The sequence below is a fragment of the Brassica napus genome, chromosome A9 (genome assembly GCF_020379485.1).
Source record: "Brassica napus cultivar Da-Ae chromosome A9, Da-Ae, whole genome shotgun sequence".
Classification (NCBI taxonomy): Eukaryota; Viridiplantae; Streptophyta; class Magnoliopsida; order Brassicales; family Brassicaceae; genus Brassica; species Brassica napus.
This window is the reverse complement of record NC_063442.1, coordinates 11,355,311-11,363,488: the sequence shown is the minus strand read 5'-3', so window position 1 is coordinate 11,363,488 and position 8,178 is coordinate 11,355,311. Positions and strand designations below refer to the sequence as shown.

The window sequence follows — 8,178 nt, the reverse complement described above, 5'->3', positions numbered from 1 at the left end:
TTCATCGAGACAGTGGTCAAACTCCACGGTCTGCCTCGTTCCATCCTTAGTGATCGCGACCCGATCTTCCTCAGCCACTTCTGGAAGGAATTGTGGCGTCTTTCAGGAACCACCTTGCGTATGTCCACCGCCTACCATCCACAAACAGACGGCCAGACAGAGGTCGTCAACAGATGCATTGAACAGTTCCTCCGTTGCTTTGTACAGCAACGACCGAAGCAATGGAGTTCCTTCCTTCCATGGGCTCAATATTGGTACAACACCACATTCCATTCCAGCACAAACACAACCCCATTTCAGGTTCTATACGGCCGCACTCCGCCTGCCATTCCAAGGTATGAAATTGGCTCTACACTAGTTGGTGAGCTTGATGAGCAGTTACACAACAGGGACGAGCTACTCAACGAACTCAAACAGCACCTGGAGACATCAAACAATCGCATGAAGCAACAGGCAGATACGAGTCGCCGGGATGTGGAATACAATGTTGGTGATTGGGTCTACCTACGACTCCAACCCTACCGCCAGATGACAGTTCTCAGACGCTCTTCCCAGAAACTGGCCAATCGTTACTACGGCCCCTTTCAGATCGAGTCACGGGTGGGTAAGGTAGCCTACAAGCTTACGTTACCATCAACTGCAAGAATTCACCCAGTCTTCCACGTTTCCTTGTTGAAGAAGAGAGTTGGAAACGATGATCCTGTCTCTGTTCAGCTACCACCTTTGAAGGAGTCTGGTACACTACGCCTTGTTCCATTCAAGATACTAAAAACGCGTGAGGTACGCAAAGACGCAACCACTATAATCGAGCTACTTGTTCATTGGACCGACTTGCCTGTTGAGGAAGCAACTTGGGAGGAGCAAGAACAGTTCATCACAAGCTTTCCAATGTTTCAGCTGAACCTTGAGGACAAGGTTCTTTCCGAGGAAGAGAGTGATGATAGGATACAAGATGGAGGAGTACAAGTCGATGCTGAGGTGGCACCAAGAAGGACTTCAAGGCCACATAAGCTCAACCGAAAATATCTGCACAATTAGATTTTTTAGTAAGTATTTGAATTTCAATAAGAGAACAAGTCAAAGCACTATGTTCTCCACCTTTCCCATTTTCCTGCAATGTAGGAGTCAATGACTCCACTTTCCTTTCACGTTGTTTGCTTCTGTTATTTGCTTCTTGTAATCTCTATTTAAAGAAATGAAAAAGACAAAAAGAGGTAGACTTATCTACCCAAAACAACTTGTGTTCTTATTATTATTGATCAACATTGAGATCTCTTGGCAAGGGACCTATCAATGAGAATCTTAGTGAACCCAAACTTTGAAGATGGACTAAATAACTGGTCTGGGAGAAGCTGCAAAATTGTGTGTAGATAGTTCCACAATCTGGAAAAGCTTTCGCTGCAGCTACAGAACGCACACAGAACTGGAACGGTATTCAACAAGAGATTACTGGAAAAATTGAGAGGAAACGTGTGCATTGCAAAGTTAGTCTTCTTCTAATAGTTCAGATCAAGAATCACTGTAAAATGCTAAAGTAGATATTTATTTTTTTGTTGTACAAAAGTGTGCAAGCAACAGACAAGGAGTGGATACAGTGTAAAAAGGAAGTTCCTCCTCAATAGTTCTGCATCACGAGTTGTCATTTACATCCAAGGTCCACCTCGAGGAACCGATATTCTCCTCAACAGCTTAACTGTAAAGCACGCTGAGAAAATCCCTCTTTCACCGCGCCCACCCCTTGAGGTTAGTCCAGAGATCCACATCACATTTTAACCACAGTTTATATGTGAAGATGATGTAGGTGAAGCTACAATAATGCAAAATCCAGTTTAGTTTATTAGTCAATCAAAACTGAAATACAATTTTAGACATTAACAGTTATTTATAAGAAACCCTAAAACCCTAAAAACAGTAAAATAATAATTAATATAATATGTTTAATAAAATAATTAATAAAGTAAACAATAAAATATTTTGTATATCTGTCAGACACAAGTTCTACATTCCTAAAGAACAAACAATTCTGTATTTGAGACTACGGTTTTATTTGTTGTATTTTGTTATAGAATCCTGCATTTGGGGTGAACATACTCACCAACAGCCAGTTAACCGACGGTACAACCAACGGCTGGTTCCCATTAGGGAACTGCACTCTAAGCGTAGCAGAAGGCTCCCCTCGCATCCTTCCTCCAATGGCAAGGGACTCGCTTGGACCACACGAGCCTCTAAGTGGTCGCTACATGCTCGTGACTAACCGAACACAAACATGGATGGGTCCAGCTCAAATGATCACTGATAAACTTAAACTATTCTTGACATACCAAATATCAGAATGTTAATGTAGCACTTGGTATTGATAGCCAATGGGTAAACGGTGGACAAGTTGAGATCAAGGACGATAAATGGCATGAGATTGGTGGTTCTTTCCGAGTTGAGAAGCAGCCATCTAAGGCTTTGGTTTATATTCAAGGCCCTTCTTCTGGCGTTGATCTCATGGTCGCTGGCTTGCAGATTTTCCCTGTTGACCGGCTTGCGAGAATCAAACACTTGAGAAGACAAACTGACAAGGTATATACAAAAACACTATGCTTCAATAATCTTTTATATCAAATGAGACTTTATAGTAATTTTCTTGATATACAGATCCGTAGAAGTGATGTTATCCTCAAATTCTCCGGTGCTGATGCTAGCAAACTCTCTGGAGCTACGGTTAAAGTTCGACAGACGAGGAACAGCTTCCCTGTGGGAACTTGCATCAGCAGATCAAGTATAGATAACGAAGATTTCGTCGATTTTTTCTTGAAAAACTTTAACTGGGCGGTGTTCGGTAACGAGCTGAAATGGTACTGGACGGAGCCGGAACAAGGGAAGCTTAATTACCAAGACGCGGACGATATGCTCAACTTGTGTAGTAGCAACAACATAGAAACCAGAGGACACTGTATCTTTTGGGAAGTCCAAGCAACTGTTCAGCAGTGGATACAAAAGATGAACCAAAACGACTTAAACACCGCAGTCCAAAACCGCTTAACCGGTCTTTTAAACCGGTACAAGGGAAAATTCAAACATTATGATGTGAACAACGAGATGTTACACGGATCATTCTACCAAGACAAGCTAGGCAAAGACATAAGAGTCAACATGTTCAAGACCGCACACCAACTAGACCCATCCGCGACATTATTTGTGAATGATTACCACATAGAAGACGGGTGTGATCCAAAATCATGCCCCGAGAAGTACATTGAGCATATTCTTGACTTGCAAGAAAAGGGTGCGCCTGTAGGAGGAATCGGGATTCAAGGCCATATCGATAGTCCGATAGGTCCAATTGTTTGTTCTGCTCTAGACAGACTAGGAATCCTCGGTTTACCGATATGGTTCACGGAGTTAGATGTCTCGTCCATTAATGACCACATCAGGGGAGATGATTTGGAGGTAATGATGTGGGAAGCTTTTGGACATCCTGCGGTTGAAGGTATCATGTTATGGGGATTTTGGGAGCTGTTCATGAGCAGAGACAATTCTCATTTGGTTAATGCAGAAGGTGATGTTAATGAAGCTGGTAAAAGGCTTTTGGCTGTGAAGAAAGATTGGCTCTCTCATGCTAATGGACATATTGATCAAAACGGTGCGTTTGCGTTTAGAGGATACCATGGAAATTATGCTGTTGAAGTGATTACTAGTTCATCTCAAAAGGTTCTTAAAACGTTTGTTGTTGAAAAAGGAGATTCGGCTCAGGTTATTACTGTGGATCTTCAAGGTTTGTAATTATTTTGTGTGATGCATGTGTGTTTATTAGTGTGACTATCTAATTTCAAGTATTCTCAAGCTTTTGTGTTTGTATATCGTGTGAATAAAAACTTTATATCAAAAGTATTTTTTTATATGGTGGTTTGCTTCTTTTTTGGAATTTGAAAACATACAAGTGAAATGACACTGGAAAAATAGAAAAATACTTGTTTTTAAGCTAAACATAATTAAACCTTAATTTTTAAAGTTAAAATTAGTTTATAATATTTATATTTTAATAAAATAATCACTAATATATATATATATATATACACACATATATACACATATAGACATGATTCATGGATCTCTTTATCTCAAGATATAAAGCCTTTCTGCCTCATCAGAGAGGATGCTTTAGACCTCAGAGTCTCCGATCTTCTCACCTCAGACTTCCTATGGAATATAAGGCGAATAGAAGAATTACTTCCTGAGATGGCCTTGCAAATAAAATGTATCCGTCCAAGACAATACAGCATGGAAGACATGTACATCTGGCAGCCACTCCAATCAGGTGTCTATTATTAGGTAAAGTCCAACAAGTGTGGCTGATAGACACATAGACTTTAGCCACTCAAATTTTTAACGTGAGAGCTCCGTTGCGAAAATTTTAAAATATGATATTGCAAAAAATCAATTCTCTTAATTTTTGTACTTTTATAATAGTAAAATATTATTTTAAGATAACAACACAATATATAAGAATCATCATATTATTTTTTTTTAAATATATAAGATTTTTAATATAAAATGTGTTTTATTATATAATATAATATATATAAAAATTCATTAAGGATAACATAAACTTTAGCCACTCTAGTTTTTAACGTGAGAGCTCCGTTGCGAAAAATTACTTTGCATATAATAGTATAGATTGAGATTAGCGTTGACTTCTAAAGACTAGACATACATTTCAAATTTTTGATTAGTTAAGGTATGTTTTGACATGCAATAAGAGTTGGAGTATATATTTTTTTATCGATTCCTAGTTCAGACATGAATTTCAAATTTTTGATTAGTGAAGGTATGATTTGACATGCAGTAAAAGTTGATGTATGTATTTTCTCAGCGACCTCTAGTTCGGGCATGAATAAACCGTTTTCCCGTTTCTTTGACTTTATATCTTTTGCTTTCTTTTCTAGGTCTGAAAACTCTGAAGCCCATTTTCTAGTAAAAGACACTCTCTGCTTTTGGGCCCTCTAATAGGCTAAGCCTATTCTTAAGTTATAAATTTGGATTGCACAAAAAAAGATAAGTTATTATTGTTAACATCATACATCATCAATTGTTTCTACTAAGTTGACACCTAAACATACAAACTATAGTTATAATGAGATGATAAAGTTAATCAAAATAAAATACATACTATTTTTTTAAATGTAGATGATACAAAGAAATTAAAAATATGAAATGTCATTTTAATATTAAATATATAATTATTACCAACATAAATATTAAAAAAAATAGAATGGTCATACTCGTACTTATATATGTGTATGCTTTAATATTTTAAGATTAAATTCTTATTCTTACAAAGATATAAATCCTGTGAATAGAAAATTCATTTTTACAGATTAAAAAAATTTCAGCCTGAAATTTGAAGTGATTTGGAGTTGATTTGATTTTTATTTGGCGTTAGATGATTTTAGGTAAATTTTCAGAATTTAGTCTTATTTTTGTTAAGCAACTCTTGAATCTTATCTAGAACTATGAGATTTAGATTTTATTTTTATAATTAAGAAAGTCCACTCAAACACTTGAAAAACACTTGAAACATTATAAAATTTAACAGTAAATTTCATAGTACTTTATGAAATGAACAATTCAATAGTACTGAATTTTAGACCAGGTTTAAAATTTATGTTTGACTAAAGATGAATTTATCATTTTAATACAAATCATTTTAAACTTGTAGTTGAAAACATCTCCCTTAACTGTAGAGAAATCATTATCATCTATAAGTACATCGTATATCAGATAAAAGTAAACATGTTTTTGATAATAAAAATTAATAGTAAACTTCACTCAGTATATAATAAATTATTTATATGTAAGAAAGTCAATGTAAAAAATTCTATTTGAAAATTAATAGTAACATTTATTTTAAAGATTCTACGCAGTTATTTGGATTACATGAGTTATTTGATTTTCAAATATAATATATAAAACTAGATTTTGACCCGCGCTTAAAAAGCGCGGGTTTTTCTTTGGATTGTAAACAAAATTTGTGAATTAGTATTTTAAAATTGTTTTCTAATCTACTCTATTAAAACAGAGTCCTATTTTTATCTACTATAAAAAAAAGTTGTTAGACCAATTCACTAGAAACTTAATATATATTACTTAATATTTAAAGAAAAATGGAAAGGATATTATTCTCCTACACCGTAGATATTGTGAACGTGATCTTAACAATAGTTTGTTAAATATTATATATTTAAATAATAAATACAGTTATTTGAAAGAAAATATATTTGGTTTACATAATCTTAGGTGTGTGTATATATATATATATATATTATATTTATTGTATACATATCTACAGAAGTTTTTGCATCTAAATATATACATAATATTTTGGGATCCCAAATTTTATTTGAAACAGAAAATGTTATAAGAATATAAGAATAATAGAGCATATGAAAATTTTAAATAGGCTATGAAAACTATATAGTGATGAAAGTTTAAATTATTGTTACAAAAAGTAAAAATTCACCTATATTTTAGTTATATTATATATAATATTTTTTAATAAATTCAGTTACATTACTATTTGTTTAAATGTTTTAATAAAAATGAAAACAATATATGCGCATCCGCGCGGGTTAGAATCTAGTATCATGTTAAAAAGTCATATTATATTGAAGAGAAATTTGCTTAAAATTATATAATTTACCAATTAGTTTATTTAAGATTTTGTATACATGATCTTATATAACTCTCTCTTAGGCCTAGACATTTACCAGACCCGGAAAACAAAACCGAAATATAGGTGCTACTTGGGTTTCGATCCATGGTAAAGTACATATTTTCTGGACCCGCGGATCTCTGTTCGAATCCGGATCCTACCCGAGGGTTGATTAGTACCCGAAGTACTTGAAATGTTTTGCGTAAATTAGGTATATTTGGATATTTTGAGGTATTACATATTACTTTTTAGTTTTGGGTTCTTATTTCCGATTACAGGTTTCGGGAAAAATTCCTTATTTAAAAAAAATATTTTGGATATTGAAAAAATTTCGGTATTTTTAGGTTCCTCTGGTCAGATTTTAGGTAAATTTATGGGTCTTTTAGGTAGTTAAATATTTTTTTGTACTTATTTGAGTTTTCAGGTTTTTTCGTGTTTTGGTATTTTTTAGGTTTTCGGGTACTTCGAATTTTTCGGGTCTTAAATACCCAAACCAATCCATTCCCATTTTTTAAACATATCCAGTCCCATTACATATCCAAAAATTATAGGTGTTTTATAGGTATTTGAGTTATGAACCTGAACATATCTGAACCCGAAAGAACCAACCTGGACACATACAAGAAATCTTCAAATATCTAGTTATGTCCAGATTTTTAGGATCAGGAGAACTCAGACCCGAAAGAAACCAATCCATATACCCGACACGAATGTCCTAACCTACTCTCTGATTATTTTTGTGTGCATTTTATAAGACCTTAAGATTTATTTAGCAGATTTTTTGGCTAATTTAATAGTATAGATTTGTAAGGTTTTTAATAATTTTTAAATTTATCTTAAATAACATTTTTATTATAAATTTTTTATAGAGAATAATTTAGTGTAAAATATATAATTTTGTTTTTAACAGGTGGTTACTTAAGTTTTTTTTATTAAATTTGATTTTGTAATATATTTGGAACTATATAATGTAAGATGACACAGTATAATATAACGTATGATATATGTTAACTTTTAAATAAGTTTCAAAATATATTAATTGGTTTAGAAGTCGATAGTATAGGAATGATAATGTTCATGGGTTAGTCAACCAAAATAGTTGTATTGTCAACAAATTGGCCAAGTAAGATTACCGTAATATTTGATAAATAATATGGCTAACTCACTAAAGGAAAGGAGTAAAAGTCGGTATATACGGTGTAATGTTATAGACTAACATTTTGTTACAAAAATATAAGGTAAGACCAAAAAAATAGGTAAGTCTAGTGAAAGAGTCCAAACAACTTTTCATAGGTAGATTTTTTAGGCCTTCTTTCCTTTTAATAGTATCGACTAGATCTCGACCCGCACAACCGTGCGAGTTTCTTATTTCTATACTAAAATATCTTAGTTTATATAACAACATTTACCAATAACTTAATGTAATTTAGTGTTATATATTATGTAATTCTATAATAGCTATGTTTACGTGGCTTATA

The 8,178-nt window shown here is 33.6% G+C and overlaps 1 pseudogene; it reads left to right on the top strand.

Annotated features, from left to right (window-relative positions):
- Positions 1–1,278: 1,278 nt before the first annotated feature.
- Positions 1,279–3,915, top strand: LOC125577863 (annotated as a pseudogene).
- The last annotated feature ends 4,263 nt before the right edge of the window (positions 3,916–8,178 follow it).